The following is a 19,805-nucleotide window of genomic DNA, read 5'->3' as shown; positions in this document are numbered from 1 at the left end:
GCCGAATAAATAAATAATGTAAGTTCTCAAAATTTTATTTTTATGAAAAATATACAGCATGAATAATGAGTTATCTTTGCTTGTTGCCAAATGTGCCGGTAAATCTTCGGGTTCCATGCCAGTATAAGAGAAGGAAGCTCATGCCCTATGCATACATAATTAGCTATACGGAGATAAAAAAAACAACCTTGAAGGAGCTTTACACTCCAAATCCCATCCCACTAAACACAGAAGATTCTATGAAATAATAATAACAACGAAAAGATATATTAATATTTACAAAACATTTATATCTTTTTGTTAGAAGAAAAAGTATCATCAGCAAATAAAATTTTAGGTGACTACCTGTTGAAGCTCATCGAGAGAATGCCAAGAGTGTGCAAAGCACACATAACTCCACATGTGTTCATTCATAGATTTGATGCCTTCAGTGAGAATCTACCAATGTAAATGGTCATGAAAATAAAGAAAACACATTGAATGAGGAGGTGTGTCCAAACTTTTGGCCTGTACTGTAAGTATATATATATATATATATATATATATATATATATATATATATATATATATATATATGTGTGTGTGTATGTGTGTATATATATGTATATTTATCTGTATGTATATGTATGTATATATGTTGATCTGTGTGTATATATATGTAGATGTGTATATGTATATATACATATATATAGATGTGTATGTGTAGATATATATATATATATTATATATATATATATATATTTATATGTGTGTGTGTGTGTGTGTGTGTGTGTGTGTGTATATATATATATATATATATAACTGCTCAAAAAAAAACACATCAGATCTCAATGGGAAAAAGAAATCCTCCAGGATATCTATACTGATATAGACTGGGTAATGTGTTAGGAACGATAGGATGCCACATCGTTTGATGGAAATGAAAATGATCAACCTACAGAGCCCTGAATTCAAAGACGCCCCAAAAATCAGAGTGAAAAAATTATGTGGCAGGCTAGTCCATTTTGCCAAAATTTAATTGTAGCAACTCCAAATTATGCAGCACTTTGTATGGCCCCTGTGTTCTTGTATACATGCCTGACAACATCGGTGCATGCTTCTAATGAGATGACAGATGGTGTTGTGGGGGATCTCCTCCCAGATCTGGACCAGGGCATCACTGAGCTCCTGGACAGTCTGAGGTGCAACCTGGTGGCATTGGATGAACCAAAACATAATGTCCCAGAGGTGTTCTATTGGATTTAGGTCAGGAAAGTGTGGAGGGCAGTCAATGGTATCAATTCCTTCATCCTCCAGGAACTGCCTGCATACTCTCACCACATGAGGCCAGGAATTGTCGTGGACCAGGAGCCACTGTACCAGCATAGGGTCTGACAATGGGTCCAAGCATTTCATCCTGATACCTAATGGCAGCCAAGGTGCCTTTGTCAAGCCTGTAGTGGTCTGTGTGACCCTCCATGGATATGCCTCCCCAGACAATCATTAACCCACCACCAAAGTGCTCATGCTGAATGATGTTAAGGCAGCATAATGTTCTCCATGGCTTCTCCAGACCATTTCACTTCTGTCACGTGCTCAGGGTGAACCTGCTCTCATCTGTAAAAAGCACAGGGCACCAGTGGTGAATCTGCCAATTCTGGTATTCTATGGCGAATGCCAATCGAGCTGCATACTGCTGGGCAGTGAGCTCAGGGCCCATTAGATGACATGGGGCCCTTGGGTCACCCTCATGAAGTCTTTCTGGTTGTTTGGTCAGAGACATTCACACCAGTGGCCTGCTGGAGGTCATTTTGTAGGGCTCTGGCAGTGCTCATCCTGTTCCTCCTTGTCCAAACGAGCAGATACCAGTCCTGCTGATCGGTTAAGGACCTTCTATGGCCCTCTCCAGCTCTCCTAGAGTAACTGCTTGTCTCCTAGAATCTCCTCCATGCCCTTGAGACTGTGCAGGGAGACACAGCAAACCTTCTGGCAATGACACGTATTGATGTGCCATCCTGGAGAAGTTGGACTACCTGTGCAACCTCTGTAGGGTCCAGGTTATCGACTCATGCTACCAGTAGTGACACTGACTGTAGCTAAATGCAAAACTAGTGAAGAAACAGTCAGAAAAGATGAGGAGGGAAAAATGTCAGTGGCCTCCACCTGTTAAACCATTCCTGTTTTGGGGGTCATCTCATTGTTGCCCCTCTAGTGCATCTGTTGTTAATTTCATTAACACCACAGCAGCTGAAACTGATTAACAACCCCCTCTGCTACTTAACTGACCAGATTAATATCCCATAAGTTTCATTGACTTGATGCTATACTCTGATTAAAAAGTGTTCCTTTAATTCTTTTGAGCAGTATATATATATATTAGACTAATGTGTATTTTATAAATGGCTGAATTCCGTTCCTTTTCTGAAATTTTAATTGAGAGATCCTTTTCCCATCATTCTCCAAGATCATTAATGGGTAAGTTCTTTAGAATTCTTTGATACACTCTGCATCTTTATTCATACTAGACAGTATCACCTCAAGTATATGGGTGAAAGATGATGGACGTTGGGCAGTCGGCTTTCAACAAAGTTTAAAATATGCGTATAGAAGGGAAAGTGTGTCTCTGGGAGATTAAATTTGGCACTTAATAGTTCAAAAGACAGAAATAATTTTTCAACATAGAGATCTCTAAATTACACAATCTCTTAACAGCTTCTCAAGACTGAATAATGCATAGGATGAGAAGGCTAAATAGGTGATTATCATCCACAGGGTCAACAAATGGAAGCTTCTCAGCCTTAAAATGAGGCCTACATCGATTCAGATTCTATTAATCTTAATAGAAAAATTATGTGATGCTAAATAATTATTACTTACAGAGTATGTTGGATCAGTCCAACAAAACACATCATAAAACTTTCATACCAATTACATACTAATTATATCATTACTCAGACACTAAGTCCGAGAAACAAAGGTAAGTATCACTACACAGAGATGAATATCAATTCATCAGGTACAGTAGATAACACACATTTTATTAAAAGGTGCATACATTCAAGCACATGGCGATGTAATCTCTATTGACAAATACTGGCACTAGACTGGGCCCTATTGTAGAAGTCACTGGCTTTAAACATGAAACTGACTTTGAATGCCACCTTTGCCAGTGTGAAATTTCTGCTCTACTAGATCTGTGCCCCAGTCAACAGATTGTAAATTCTATTATTGTGAAGTAAAAGCATCTGGGAACAACACCACATCAGCCACAAAGTGGTTGACCATGCAAACTCACAGAGTGGGGCAGACGAGTGCTCAAGTGCATAGTGCAAAAATTACTTATCCTCTGTTGCATCACTCACAACAGAAATCCCAACTGCTTCTGAAAGCAGTATCAGCATTAAGACTGTGCATTAGGAGCTTCGTGAAATGGGTTTCCACGGTTGGCAAGCAGCACACAAGCCCAAGATAAAGCACAACATGAGGTGAAATCACACCATCATTGGACTCTTCAGTAGTGGGACTATGTACTTTGGAGTGACAAATCACATTTCACTATCTGGCAGTCTGATGGACAAATATGGGTTTGGAGTATGTCAGGACACTACCTTCTCGGACTGTGTAGTGCCCACTATTGAGTTGTATGATGGAGGAAAGATACTGATCTTGGTCTGTTTTTTAAGGTTGTGGGATAGGCCCCTTGGTTCCAAAGAAGGGTGTAACAGCATACAAAGACATTTCACAATTGTGCACTTTTAACATTGTCTGATTAAGTCTGTTTTTCTATTCCAGCATGAATGTGGACCTGTGCACAAAGCCAAGTCCAGCAAAACAAGTTTTGACGAGTTTGGTGTGGAGGAACATCAGAAGTCTGCACAGAGTTATGATTTCAACTCTACTGAACAACTTTGGTGTGAATTTGAATGCCGACTATCAAGCAGGTTTTCTAGCCCAACCTCAAGACCTCACCTCACAAATGCTCTTTTGGCTGAACGGGACCAAATTCTCATAGACACGCTCTTTCCCAGAGGAACAGAGGCTGTTACAGCAGCTATGGGGAGGTAACTCCATATTAATGCCAAATGGGATGTCCAAACAACTCCTACTGGTGTGACAGACACAAGTCCATAAACCTTTGGACATATAGTTGATGTTGTGAGTATCATAGCCACCAATTACCCAGGAAATTTAACTGCTTAAGATTATTCAGCTACACATCCAAAGATACTCCGGTTAATTTAGAATCACATGGCTTTCAGGAGTGAAGGACTAGCTACAATAACTTGCAAAAAACATGCACACAGTTTAAACTTCATGACTTCAACACAGACGTCCACAGGTGAATGGTAACTACGCTAACCACTGTTACTGCCATAGAACCTGATTTTTATCTCTACATAATGCAACTTTTCTCCTTTGAAAAAGAACTCTGCACTAATTTTAAAAGGGGGCCTCATAGCTAGCCTTCCAAATAAGGTGGTCCTCCGTTGGCTTCTTTCCCATGAAATGAAGTGAACACACGTAGAGTTTCTTTGGTGGTTTTTTTTAAATTTAGTTCCTTCAGAAAGAGAAAGTGGCCCTCCTCCTATTTCAGCAATGGATGAAGATCAAAAGGTGCTCCACAGCCACATTTTGACTGCCGTAAAATTTTGTGGTAGAAGCATTCCTGGCACACAATCCACTTTCTTTTTTAAGAGTTGACATCTGTTAATTATTTAAGTTAAATAATTTATTATGAGTTCAACATGTAATTCTGAATAAATCTGAGATGGGGAAAAATGAAAAATGCATATATAATTCAAGATCCACCATTAAGTACATTTAGTTAATCCACTCATGGGGCAAATAGTTTGCTTCTCTAAATCGCTCATGTTGTTCTAATCGGTTGTTCACCATAGCAGATGTATCCCACTTCCTTTAAAACAAACAAAAAACTGTCACCACGCCCCACCATTTTCCTTTTCCACGGGGTGCCTACTATCGTAGTGTTTTGCATGTGGATTAGAAACTGCAATTAAATGGGGTTAGCCATACCAAAGCTCAAAAAATGTGTATATTTCTAAAATTATAACATGTCATTGAGGACATAAATCATTCCATAAAGTACATAGAACTGTACACACTACAGAACCTACATTCAGCTTTCTGTATGTTGCACTTGAAACTGTGTGCACTATCAAAAATGAACACATCCAAAACAGTAAGAGCTTAAAAACCTCAATAAAAACACACATAACCTAGAGTGTTTCAGGTGATATTGATCTTGTAGATACGTCAGTCTAAGTGAATGCACTTTTATTCCAAAAAATAGAAATGAGGAATGTGGTCCCATCTACATATACAGAAAAACAACTTGGAACATGTCAGTCAATTTATATTGACAGGCCATGCTGTTCTTATAAAAGAAAAAAGCCTGCTACAAAATCTACATCTAACATTCAACTCTCTGTGGTCTGTTTTGCACTGGTTTCTGGTTATTTGCAACCAGTAAGAGTAAAATCTGCGTAACCTCCATTGTCAGTAGGCAGAGGTAAATATCAAGCAGCATACACCAGAAGCAGTGACTATTTATTCCTATTTGTACTGTGTCAGTCATACTCACATGAGTACACTTCAAAAGTCTATTTAAACAAACTATAATAGAAAACTCAATTAGAGTCGCTGTCACAGTACACGTTTGGACTGCACCGGCCTGCTTTAGTAGATTGTATTTTATCAACTGTAGAAACCCACACTACTCCTGCCAGAACACATATAGTTGTAAATGACTAGTTTTTAAAGAGTTAAACAAAAGACTCTCTTCTCTTATTTTTTTTACCCAAATGAGAGTTTGAGAAATGTGTTAGCATAAATGACATCTCCATTCATTAAAACAGTAATTAAAGGTACACTTTTCCCTGATATTGCACACTTAATTTTATACTACTGTTCTGTTCTCTCATATATATATATATATGATGTTGTTCTTCACAAATGTCTAAGGAGTAAAGAGCTTGACATGGAACATGCAATCTGAAAACCTACAGAGAATAAAAAACGAAGAATGCCATATCTTTCTCTAACTTCAAGAATATTTAGATGTGATCCTATTTCTAAGGAAGATATCAAAGACTACTGAAGTTCGTCTCTGGGATTTTCCAGAAGGTTTAAGGTAGTGGGAACAGAGGAAGAGATGCAAGGGATGCAACAGGTAAGCTGATTTGTGTTTTGTACTAATTAAAATTGTATATTGTTTATCATGGTGTCAGAGTGGAAACATGCTCCGTATTGCTTGAATTTGCAAGTAACAATGACACTATACACAAGGCCAAGGTATACATTTCCATTTAACCCATCCTGCAGAAGATGCCAGTTCATAGAGGAAAACTACATAAAGAAATGCTACAGTATTTCATTCCACGTGTATATTGCTCTGTGAATTAACACCTTGCAGAATTTACTGGGTTTTTTTTCTTCGTTTTTCAAACTTTATGTAAGAGGTACTTCCATTTTCATACATTCTTCTTTTTGAACTTGCTCAAGCTGTTAAGTTAGCCAAGGACTGTGAACAGGCAATATATGCAGGTGTGCTAGAAAAATGTTTTATTTGATGCAAATCGGCACCAGAGTGAACTACTTAAGAAAACTGACATTTCCTTCCATATTGAATCAATTCAATGTATTTCAGGCTTTGGATCTTTACCTTGTGGCCCAGGGTATTTTATATTTAGTTCAAGCGGTTTAAAAGTAAAAATATATTTTTGTTATCTTAGATTTTTATCTTTTACTTCTGTAATGAATTCCAAGCAGTTACCTAGGCTATCTCTCCATCTGAAATGCTGTTAACTAACACATCTGACAGACAGCATGGTGCTACAAGAAACTTTTTTCAGAGTAACATTCTAAGTCTGTCATATCTGACCACAGTGTAATTCACCACATTTACAAAATCAGTTTAAATTTACTTTGCAAAATCCAGGGAATTTGATTTCTTATCATTACAGGGTATAAAGCAACATTTTGGCATGAGTGGCAGTATTATTTACTTATTGGCATTTCTTTTTTCTATTGAAATTTTTAAATACTTTTAGCATCAATGAAGCACTGCAAACGTGTCAATTCCAAACACACTGAGGCAGTATGGAAAATGCCAATAAAAACAAAAATAACAATGTGTAAATTGTATTCACCACATACTTTATTGAAAACACTACAACACCACTTTGCTTTACCTTCTGAATTTAATTGTTTTTTGAAAATACACACTTAACGTCAAATCCAATGAAGACTGGGACACTCTCCAAAAACGTTGGGATGATTATGTATAACATCAGTATTGCTTTTAATAATGCTTATTAAGTGTTTGGGCAGTGAAGACACAAGTTAGTTAAGTTTAGCAAACACAATTTTGCCCCATTCATCCATTATGCAGGTCTTCTTCACCTGTGCAATTTTGTACGTGAATGTCATTTCTGTATGTTGCAACATTCATAATGTTCATAATTAGCAACATATTCTCAATTGGAGTGAAGACAGAAATGCAGGCAGGCCAATCTCATACCTGAACTCTCTGCTTACACAGCTAGTCACTTGTAATCTAAACAGAAAGTTGTTTGGCATTGTCCTGATGGAAAATGTAGTGATATCCCTAAAAAGACAGTGTCTGGATGGCAGTATATTTTGCCTCATATTCGCACATATCTTTCTAAATTAACTGTGTAATTAAGTGTGTGTGTATATTTTAATATTAAAGGCTTCTGTGGCCAGCTCTTATCTCCTATATCTTCTTTGAATGTCACTTGTTTTCTGGGGCAAATGCAAATAATAATATTAATTATTGCACAGAGCTAAGAAAACTAAACATGAACATTTTTTAACATTTACAAAACCCTGATTTCTCTCTATACTTATTTCAATAAAGTGTTGCACAAGGCCAGGGTATATATGTACTGTATGTATATGTGTGGCTTCTGTTTTGCATAGTAGACGCATATGAGGATGAAGCAGCAAATGGTGTAGACTGACAAAGGTTTACTGAAGTATGCCTGAGCACATGTCATGATATGTCATTACAGATACAAGATGGTTTTTAAAACATTGACTACTGAGGGACTGGAAGTAACACAGGTTCAGATTTGGCTTTCGGTCTTGCCCTTCACACAACGAGATACAACCAAATTCCTTGAATCTTTTAATTATTTTGTGCACTGTAAATGGTGGAATGCAGATTGTTTGCACATCTGTTGGGAAATTGGTGAGCCCTGACTCATCCTTACTCTTGAAGGACTGGGCAGTTCTTGGTGTCGTCTCCATATATACCGTTAACACAATTGTCTCAGCTGTTCAACATCATCTGTTACACATCAGCCTGTTATTTCAACTTGTCACCTCGTTATTAGTCCTAAACTAAACCTGCCATCATTTTTTGGAATGTGCTGCAAGCATTAATTTCAGAATAAACATATCTAAAAACAATTTGGATAGAATCAAAGTAAATTTCTAACTCACTCCTTTTTGTTTTAATTAGCATCTCCCATACCCTCTCCACTTTTAGGAAGTGGGGTTGTAAAAATTAAGTACCACTCTTACACGTTTAATTTATTTAATGCTTATCAGCCTTTTAGGGTAAAAATAAAGTGGTCCCAGGTTTTAAGAGTTAAATGCATAAATAATAGGTTAAGTAGGCTCTTAAAAAGTTTTAAAATCATGTTAATATGTGACTGTCTTTTCTGGCAAAAATAATAATTATCTATTATTGTAAGCTGTGGTTGAAACAATTTAGAAACTTGAATATGCCATTGTAATTCATCTTCCTTTATTAATTTCTTTGGCATATTGCACCTTTACTTTTTTAACAACTTTATATCATAGCTTGTATATAAGGAGTCAAATCACGGATTCTTTAAGAGTATGCTAATTTCAATAGGGGAAAGTAATATGCAGATAACCACTCTAAGAAATACCTTTATGTGATGATGAGCAAGCAGATTTACACTTTTTGTAGCCCTGTGGTAATTACACTTTTTTTTTTTTTTTAATTATCCTTCCATATGGCAACAACTAACATCTGTGATCTAGACAGCTTATGAGAGCTTTATGCAATGTCACTGCCTGCACAGAATTTAAAATGCAAAAACATTCAGAGGTTTTTGTAGTGAAAATCTGCCAAATACTGAGTAACAAGATTGCTTAATATCACATTAGCTTAACTGAAATTATGCCTACATATATAAATGTATCCCATCTCTCTCTTCCAGCTCCCTTCCTTTTCCCCACTGTCTAATTTTTTTTAAAATCTCCCTTGGAATATTTACATATCATCAAGCTTATAACAGCAAATAGAAATTGCTCATTTTCCAAGCAACAAGACCTATGTTGACAAAAATGATTACTTTATAAAAGCAACTATGGAACAGTGATACTACAGTATTTCTGTGAGGGAGTTTTAAAAGAATGGTCTAACTGCAAGATATTTGCTGTAGCCTGCACTGCAGAAGCGAGAATGTATAAATCACTCATTTCCACCTCCCAACAGCAAAGCATCATTTTTTCTAATGATACTTTCCAGAGCACAACTTTATGGCAAGTTATTCATCTAATAACCAAATTAATCATTTTGTTATTTAAAGACCAAATTTTTTCACCTCACTAAGATATTAAATTCATTTCACCAGTTCTTGTGATCCTAAAAGCTTAATTGCAAATCACTGTATTAACTGATGCCTGGTCAGCAAATTAAAGTGTGGGTCTTTTCCTCCTGTAGGGCATGTGGCTGCACAACAGCATTTTGTCCAAGTGAATATGAGCACCTCTTTAAATCTTTAGAAGCAAACAAAACCTTTTTCAAACTTCCTTTAAGACCACATTGCCACCCAAGATGTTTTGTGATAATCTAGTTCAGACAGCCAGTTTAGTTGCACTCTAATGGCAAAAAAAAAATTAAAAATTAAGAATACATAGATATTCACTTCCCCAGATGTCTCAATTATTTTTGGAAACCAAGCATGCAACATTTTATAGCTGAAAACGCAAAGGGATTGTGAAACATGAAAAGCTATATACAGCTAAGCAGGAGGTTAAGATAGTCAAGGTATCTAAACATTTTACTTTATTGTATGTATTGGTAGAAAATAACAACCCTAAGCCAAAATATAAAGAAACATTGATTCATATATTCATAGCCAACAGAAACTGTTCACAAGATTAGCATTAGAACCCTTAAGCTGCCCAAATATAGAAATGTCAGAGAAGACATTGCTGCACGATTGAGCTACTGAAAAATGTGCTTAACTGGGAAAAAATATTTCTCAGCATTCCTTTATGACTTGGTATCTGACACAAGCAACCGAACTGAAAACAACCATCTTAGCATATATTTTCACCTGAATGCATGCTAGCAAGAACAAAAAGAGCTATTTTAAATACTTAAAAAGGTACAAGGCATCATGGAAATGTATTTTTATCTTTGAATCATTAGGAATTCTTTTTAATTGCAATTCTAGCCATCTCAGACGTGAAACTCCACCCACACCACAGATTATGCAAAGCCTTTTACAGAGCATTTACTGTGTAGTGATTAAGTCTTCTGCCAGTCCTTAAACCTTGATGATGTGCTGTCTATTAAGCTTGACAAGGACTCTCAAAAGAAGCAGTGCCTGGACAAAGTGATCCAGTGACAAAAGGGCTATGTAGTCAAGAACTGCACTTATTTTTTAATTATAGGAAAAAAAAAAACCACCACAAACACCCATTGTAAAAAGGCAATATTACTGACTTGTAGGGCTAATTCATCATGAAATGTGAAGCATTAGCTCACATGCTTTAGCCTATCAAGTGACAAAATGTTTCCATAAAACAATAACTGCAAGAATGTTAATGCTTTCATATTTCAACCCATTTTAACAGAACATGGTAAATAAGAAGGCAGCTCAAATGTATTTTACCTCACAATGCAGAAAAAATTACAAGTGAACTTAACATTACTTCCCTAAACCAAAGTCTTGCACAACATAATAAACTCTGAACCATACAAACGTTTGATTAAACTCTTTACTTCTAGAAATGTATTTTCAAACATGCATACAGAACAAAGTATTTTTCAATACAGATAACTGTTAATAAGTATTAACTTACTCCATCAAATAGGGAGTCACTGTGACACATAACTGTTTAAAGCATTTTATCTACAGATTAATCTTTCTGCTAGCTGTACATTCATGTCTGATACAGACATTACAATGCATTAAAGCACTAAATAATGAATAAACCCACACTATGCTTCATATAGGCACTTCCTCAGCTCAAAGACTAACTAAAATTGTAATAGGCTCAGAGTCTAACCAAAAGGTCATATGCGTCATACTGAAGATGATGGCTACTACAAGTTTTTCTTGACACCCTAGAAAGTTGTAATTTCTGGGATAATGGCAAGAAAATTACAATTAAGAAATGAAATGAGACAGAGCATTGTCACCCTTAAAAGTTTAGGCCTTCCACTTTGAGGAATTGCAAATAAATAAAAAAAGTGTCAGTGAGTACAGTGGTGTCCTACACAATCCAACAGAAAGTGGAAAGTGGAAGAGATCGGGCAGACCCAAAGTCACATCCATTCAGAAGGCAAGTTTTTGTGGATCACCAGCTTTTGTGATAGGTGCCTCACAGCACAACAGCTTCAAGCACACCTTAACAGTGCAGGTCAGAAAAGCAAGTCACATTCTTATTTAATTGCTGTTTCCTTGTCATTATCACTGGAATATTGTCCAAGTAGAACATTAGGGGGTGTAGTAACACAGTCTACTCCAACTCTGCTTTAAGACAGACACAGAGGGTTTTTAAGTAATCAACAAGTTAGGACAACTATGCAAATTGTTTACAAGGCTCAGTTTACTTTAGTTGCTGTGTTAGATCTGTAGGTTGAAACCTGTAAGTTGTTCCCTGAAGAAGACCATTTTATAATATTCTGAAATTTCCCATTTTTTCATTTTTTGCCAATCTAAACTTTAAATATAAATCTCTGGCAGTTTACTACTCTCCTTTTCAACACTTTAGGTCATTTGTTGCATTTCAACTGATTAAAATAGAAGAAAAACTGGCAAAACAGAGGTGTACTAAAGCTGTTGACTGGTAGTGTAAATGAGCAAGTAAATAATCTGATAAACGTGTTTCCAAGTTTAATGGCCCATTAATTAAACTTAAAAAAAATAATAAAAGACAAGCTTACAAGGAAGGCGGCACAATTTATTTGCTTGTGTTCTTTGGGATAATTTTCACATGTCCAGAAAAAAAAAATCCCTTTAATTAGATAATGAGGTAGGTAAATGTGTTTAAGAAAGCAAACTATATAAAAGTTAATAATAAACACATTATATCAAACCATTATGATAAATTACAAATGAAAGTCAAGTCATTTTCTAACCTGCTTAATCCAGATCAGCGTCATGGTGTGTGTGTGTGCTGGAGTCCGTCCCAGATAACATACGTCACAAGGCAGGAACAAACTCTGAAAAGTGCATCCAGTCCATCACAGGGTGAACACACACACACACGGCCCAATTTAGCAGCACCAATTCACCTAACCTGAATCCATTTTCTACAAAGCTGGAAACTACCACAATCACAAGGAAAAGACACAATTCACTAAACAGTATACTCATCACGCAGGACCATATCACTGTCCTTAAGCTAGCAAGCATATCTTTGTGATGTACTCTGACACAGAGAAAACCTATGCAGACATGAGGTGCAAATGCAAACATGAAAAGATTCCAGTTGCCCAATGCAGCCACATGAATGAGATGTGCAACCGTGCTGCCTGAAAAACAAATATAAATAATAATTCTGCATCAATACCACATCAGTATGCCTGTAATGCCTCATTGTGACTAATTGCCAAGTGAGAGATTCTCTTTGTTTATAACGTTATTCAACGAGGGGTTGTTGTTTGTCATAATAAAATAATATTTATTTACTTAATTGAGCGTCTGCAAAAATCCAGAGTTCTCCCAGGGTCAAATAAAGTGATATCTGTCTATCTTTTTATGTGTGTGTATATGAATAGTCCACAGCTACACAATTTCCAATTTTCAGTATTTTGTTTTGCACTACCACAACACTAAAGTCTTGTTGCCCATATAATATACTCAAAAGCATAAATTTCTCTATAGATGGGCAAGCCAATTTAGAGTCATTCATGAGAACTGGACAATGTGGATTAATTTACACTTATTTTAATTTATGTATATTCTCCATTTGTCCACCATGTTAAGTGTTTCCTTATGACGGCACAAGAAGTCCACTTCCCGCACTATCTGCCAACTGTTGCAAATATATTCTAACTACTACAGCGCCTCTCAACGATCCCAGTACATGGAGCAAAGTCCAACTTTGCTACAAAGTGCTACCGCGACACACTGACAAGGCGCTTGTTTAACTAAAAAACTGAAAGCTCAAAGGAAAAGCAAACCCCCCAAACGCGCACCACCCCACCCCGCGCAAAGACACGCCTCGCCAACAAGGTTGTCGTCTTCCTTTCTACATAAATAACAGCGACATGTCCTCTTTCGTGGTCATCAACGGCAGAAGACAACTCGTATGGCCGACGCATTCAAACAAGACGCGAGTCAAAAAACTCGGAGGCTCGTTTAGAAGTGGCGCCCCGCGTGAGACGCCCATCTAATTACAGAACACATTTAAAGGGATTCGCTTTGCCAAGTTCCACTTTATACGGCTGATGTTGACTTGTCACAATGTTGTCTGTTCTTTCTTTTTATAATAGCGCACGCACCACTTCAGGTTTTAGCCCCCCTAAAATGAAAAGCAACTGACGCACTTACACCTGTCCGTATGGTCTAGTAAGCGGCGGCTCCTAACCTGTCAAACAGAACTCCACAGTTCAAGCAGCCCGCCAACACGCGCACAAGCTGCTCGCTTTCTTTTTCTGTAACCTCGTGGGGTAAATTCCACACTACGTATATTTTAAAAAGGCTACCAAAGTAAAGTTTAATAACAAGAAAAAGTTAATCTGAAGACCCACCCACTCGTTCCTACCGCGAAAGCAGCTGTTTTTCACAACTCTCGCACTCGTCCACTTACACTTCTAGCCTGTGGTTGCATCTTCACGCGCTTCTTCATTTGTATTTCACAGAAATACAAAATAACGTTCGAGATGAAGTGCCCACGACAAAGTAGGGCATCGACAGGCGGTCGAGTGTCTTTCGATTTCTCTGGCACACTTGAGATCGACTTCCTGAATCAAGTGTCTTCTTCCAGAGGCCCCGCGACGTCGTGACAGTAGCAGCGCCGCTCACTATCTCCCCTCCACAAGCGGAAATAAGCAGACTTCAGAACCAGGACCCGTACTTCACCTCTGAGGCGCCTCATTTCGCCACTGAGGAAACCATCGATACCACCTCCGTGTCGTCTTCTTGAACGACCGGCTCATCAGCACACTCGAGTCAATGAACGTACTTACGTGAGGCGGCTGTCATTCAAGCAGCATCTCGCCTTGTAGTTGCTCAGGCGCCCCTGTTTCTCTCGCGCTTCGCTCTCAGAGGTGCGGCTCTATACACAAGGCACGCTAATCGAACACGGAGAAACGCGATAGATGAACAAGATCTGCTTTCGACCGTATCTTGTTTGGCGTTCCTAAAGAGCATCTGCTTCCTGGAGGTGGGAGTGTGGGAACGCGAGTTTATCTAATTATATTGTTTTAATGAGAAGGCATGTAAACAAGTTGTAAATGTGAAAATACTATTAGATTTTTAAAAATTCTTCGTATATGTGTATTTCTATATATTTTTTTGCTGCAGCAATGTAACACATGCAGTCTTTCCGTTCACTCGTGTTTGTATATAGGGTATAATTTTATCTGTAAGCCATGTATAAAATATCTGTTCTTTTCTTATTATGTATGAATTCGTGCGTATGAGCAATGTGCATATAGTTAATGTGAGAACAAGTTTGTTTTCTCCAGTAGCTAATCAATATTAAATGGACCAATGTGTACTGTTATTGACAAATTGAATTTATTTTACATCCATTACTTTTACAAGAAGCCTTAAAAATCAGATGACTTTAAGCACTTAAAATATACTTCTTTGTGTATTGCATGCATGTTTTGTTTTTTGTGACAATGAGAAATGCACTATGTATAATTTGTATGTAACAAATTTGATTTGTTAAATTAAAAAGTTTGTATGTGTTTATGTATATTATACATACACATTATAATTTTAAATGGTACTTTTCACTCTACATGTTTACAGTAGAAATAATATAAACATGTAATTTACATTGTATATAAAAAGTAATCTTATTTATAAATGCATACATTTACTGCATTTTTAAGAAATTTTTTATTTCTTCATACATTTTTATTTTTGCCCTGCTCCCAATGCAGATAGATAGATGCGCTTTATTAATCCCATGGGAAAATTCACAGATGTGATGGGCCCTATAATTTGACTAAACAGGTTCCTACCAGTAATGACTATAGATATCTTTTTTTCCCCAGAAGGACTTCTGTCGTAAAGCAATCTATTTTTTTTTTCTCTTTTTTAATTGCACATGCAATCCATTCATTCAGCAGAGCTGCTGGCAAGATGGAGCCAATCCTAGTAAGCACAGGGTACAAGGCAGGAACAGTCCCTGGAAGAGTTGCCAGTCCATTGCCGGACAAACACACACACACACACACACTAGGGCCAATTTAGCATCATCAAAACCTCTAACCTGAATGTCTTTGGATTGTTAGAGGAAATCTGAGTATTACTTCAAGAAAATACCACCAAATCAACAAACATAATTAAAAGGGCAAGCACAGTGATAGGCCATACCCATTTATTTATCTATTTATTTATTTGAAGAGCAGATTTCATCCAAGGACAAGTAAAAGTTCTATTTATCACTCAACCACTCAGAGGAAACCCACACAAAGAATGGGAAAAGTCCATGCAGGGAGCACCTGGGATTGAACCCTGTTCTCCTTAATTCAAGGCAGCTGCAATACCTCTGTGCTACAATGCCACCTGAACACGAAATGGAACTCATTTTTTGTTTAAATATACATTGGTCTATTCTTAAGTAAACCAGGCAAGGCAGAGCAACCTGAATCAAGCTGCCACAGTGTCTGCAGCAGCACAGAAGAACAATGCTATATATTCAGGACTCTTTTAACATTTAAGCGTTCTCAAGAGAGTCACTGAAAAACAGCTAAGGCCCTGCCACAGCTGCATTTAATATTCTGAAGATACAAAATAGAGCAAATATTAGTATAAAATGAATGAAGTACTTTTGACTAGTAATATCGTAACTACCTTTTTCCACTGTTTAGCACAAACGTAAGTGGAACCATTTACATGAGCCCAAGCTATACTTTTTTGCAGTATTACAATACAATTTTTACATCTGTTTATGGCTTAAAAACCTCTTTCATGTCTTTTCTGTGAATGTTCTTCTTGTGAGGAAAACTGTGAAGCCGCTAATAATTGCTATCTGTGACCTCTGGTAAGAGCTTGTTTCCTTCCATCTGGACCATTATCTTATGAGACTGAATGATTTGAAAACTGTGTTTAAGTGTCAGTTTTTTATTAGCCCAGTAGCAAAGCCTGCTGGGATAGGTTCAAGCTATGTTGTACAATATGGACCTTGGCATTCTGGTTGAGATCACATTGAAGGTGTATGATGCCCTTTCGGATGTCTCAATAAAAAATGATGCAGACTACATGACACATGTTACTCTTTCACCCTGAGGCTCATTTTGTATCCTTTAATAGTATAGCAGTTTAAAGAATAAAGGCTTAGTCATAATGGGGAAGAAGTCGAGTTGTCTGTATTAGGAATGATTCTCCAGTCTCAGTCATCGTGTGATGACATAGCAGAGTTGAACCTGTTTGTTACGGCACTGAGAGGTTAAGAATACAGGGTGTGGTCTTAAAATAGGAGCAATGTGTTCTTAATGAAGAAGTTACAAGCAACTACATTTCTGTGACATTTCTAATTTTTTAGGATTTTTTATTTTTGTGGAAGGGTGTTGTAAATGGTGAAGGTATAAATGACTGAACTTCGGTGACATTTCAAATTTTTTAGTATTTTGTATTACTATTTCTACATAAATGCAAAACAAAATGTATTTAGCCATATTACTATTAGTTAAAGGATTACAAACTTATAATTCTTTAAAATATGTAAATATTGCAAATATTAAACACAATCTAGTTGTTCTTCAGGTTAAGAAGGGATATTAATAACCTAATTTGTTACAGGAGACAATATATTTGTCTTTACTAATTTGGCTGCAGTTTTTTTTTTTCACTTCACCAGTTTATGCCGCACACTTCCTTTTTACAAGTTCAGAGTGTTGTACACATTAATAAAAGCTCAGCCCCTGCAAAAATAACTCCGATTAAGAAGGTTTGAGAATGTTATGTTGCCATGTTTGCAACATATACAAAACAACAATGCTAAAAACAAAACCACCCTAAATATGCACATAACAATAATCTGTAGGGTTTTAAATAAATGTCATTAAATGGCTTACTTATTAATTAATAAATAGGAAAGTACAAGATCAGCTTAAAATGTATTTATTTAAAAAAAACAAAAAATCTGGCCTACTCCAATTCCATCTGCTCTTGGTCAATTAGTTGTTCTACTTCTACAGGCAGTTCATGATGCTCTACAGTGAAAGTAAACTTTAGTGAATCCAGCAGAACAGGGAATTAAAGTCTGATGCTGTATCCGTTGCTGGTAATGACACGTCCATTCTGAGGTACAATTCCAAGGAGTGGATAAATAATTCCATCAAGATGGCAGTAAAGTTAATTGCCAGCAGACAGGATAGAGAACAGAAAGAATGGGAAACATGTGGCAATGGCTGATCAAAACAATTCTGGGAAAACAATGTGAACAGCCTCAGCAGCAGCTCTAACGTGGGTACACCATGCTAAAATAAAGATTCTTTAACCATGATTTGGATGCTGAGAGCACTGAGGCTTCTCTAATACTGATAGCTGGAGCAGTGTCTGAGTGTTCTATAGCTAAATGCTTCCTACGTCAGTTATTTTATTAGAACTCTAATATAACTAGCATCTTGTGATTACAATATACACTGTAGAAAGGGTGTGAAGAGGTCATGGAGGTTTAAAATATGCTAAATCATTGGCAAGTTTATATGACAAAAGAGGGATTTTAAAATCTCTACTAACTGTAACTGGAAGCTAGTATAGTGATTTAGGAACTGGAGTTACACAATTGTACTTCTTAATTTTCTAATTATGCCCTAATGTAATGTTTTGAATTAACTGAAAAGTGATGTTCAAAATATATGAACAGTGTGAGGGTATAGCATAGCAACTGTAAATACTGCTTGATGAAAATGAATTAACTAGTATTTCTAGATCCTATAGTGTCATCCCATGCTACATAAAGTTATTATTTGCTTGGGTCCAAATGTAAAAGTATGGAAATACGTGCAAAATAACTTAATATTTGTAAAGCATTTTGAATTAATGCTATATAAAATACAAGTTGTTTATTTAGTCCTTGCCAGTGGGCTACCCATAGTGACTGTTCACCTGCTGATACTTCAGTATGGGAATAATTTTGATTCAGATTTAAAAACATAAATCATTCTAGTTGATGCTAAAGGTGCCTTGTTCAGTCTCGTACACTCACTAACTGTGCGTTTCTGAGTAAATCGCTTCACCTGCCAGCGATCCCATTGAAGGAATATAGAAACCATTTTCCCATGCACTTCAGATTTGTAAGTAACTTTGTATAAATGCTTTGGCTACATAAATAAATGTAGCGGTATAATGATGATCCTCCAACATATCAGTAAGCAGAGGGCTCTTTTTTCTTTCAATGATACCTACCACTGAAATTTTGAAATCTCGTGTTAACAGAAGTGCACAGAATCAATACAGCCAGTTTGACTGCATAAAGGATGAGGATATCTCCAGTAGATATTTGTGATCTTATTATAAAATAAAAATATTTAGATTCTAATATATATAGACTCACAATCCCTCCTAACCCATTAACAGCTGTGTTTGGGGTTCTTCCAGAGGGGCTTAAAGTGGAGAAGGACAAACAAATTGTGATCGCATTCACTACACTGTTGGCACGCAGACTTATTCTGATAAACTGGAAGAACCCAAACTCTCCTCTTTTAAGTCAGTGGGAAACCGATGTGTTATATTATTTAAAATTGGAAAAAATCAAATACTCAGTTAGAGGATCTGTACAGACTTTTTTCAAAACATGGCAGGATCTTATCAGTAATATTTTAAAATAAGTTTATAAAGCACAGAGAATTTATTAATTTAGGTATTTTTACAAGCCTTAAATTTTACACCGTTTGGCGTGCTCTCTCTCAGGGTGGGGATCGATCTGTTCTTAACATAATTTTTTTTTGTAAAAACTTGATTGCTATGTATTGATTGTAATAAAATTAATAAATAAAAATTAAAAAAAAAAAAAAAGATTCTAATATTTAAAACACATTATTTAAATGTTATTCAGTCATTTTTAGATGGCATCTATTCCAAGGCAGGACTGTAGGTAGCTGTAGGCCCTCCTGTTATCGGTGGACATAAAGAACCCACCTTCAGGGCTGTTTTATGGACTAAGTTTAGGAAGATCGTTTTCTCAGTCTAGGTTGGGGACCCCAACTGGTTATGGGGTCGGATGCATTCACTTAGCTCACTTATGCCTACCTTGGATGAGATACAAGTTTATCACAAGGTGCATTCTTACGCAGTGGATGACTTTATGGCTCATTAATTGCTGAGGATTGAACTCCCTGTTATTTGATAAATCTGTCTTCTATGGACATGTATTTACACTTT

General features: G+C 36.7%; 1 protein-coding gene across 9 annotated transcripts in view; it reads right to left on the bottom strand.

Moving 5' to 3' along the window:
• The window catches only part of taok3a (TAO kinase 3a), a 155,187-nt gene that overhangs the window by 125,472 nt on the left and 9,910 nt on the right, over positions 1 to 19,805 (bottom strand). For 3 of the 9 annotated variants that reach the window (XM_039772996.1, XM_039772992.1, XM_039772997.1), the window contains exon 1: positions 14,429 to 14,519. The exons of 1 other annotated variant lie outside the window; for it this stretch is intronic. The gene's annotated coding sequence lies outside the window, so the exon portion shown is untranslated. Of the gene's footprint in view, positions 1 to 14,049; positions 14,402 to 14,424; positions 14,530 to 19,805 lie in introns of those variants that run through there. 5 more of the 9 variants (XM_039772998.1, XM_039772994.1, XM_039773000.1 and 2 more) reach the window with 2 other exon arrangements.

This window comes from Polypterus senegalus, chromosome 12 (genome assembly GCF_016835505.1).
Source record: "Polypterus senegalus isolate Bchr_013 chromosome 12, ASM1683550v1, whole genome shotgun sequence".
NCBI lineage: Eukaryota > Metazoa > Chordata > Cladistia > Polypteriformes > Polypteridae > Polypterus > Polypterus senegalus.
Note: the sequence above shows the minus strand (reverse complement) of the source record. Positions and strands in the feature narration are given on the sequence as shown.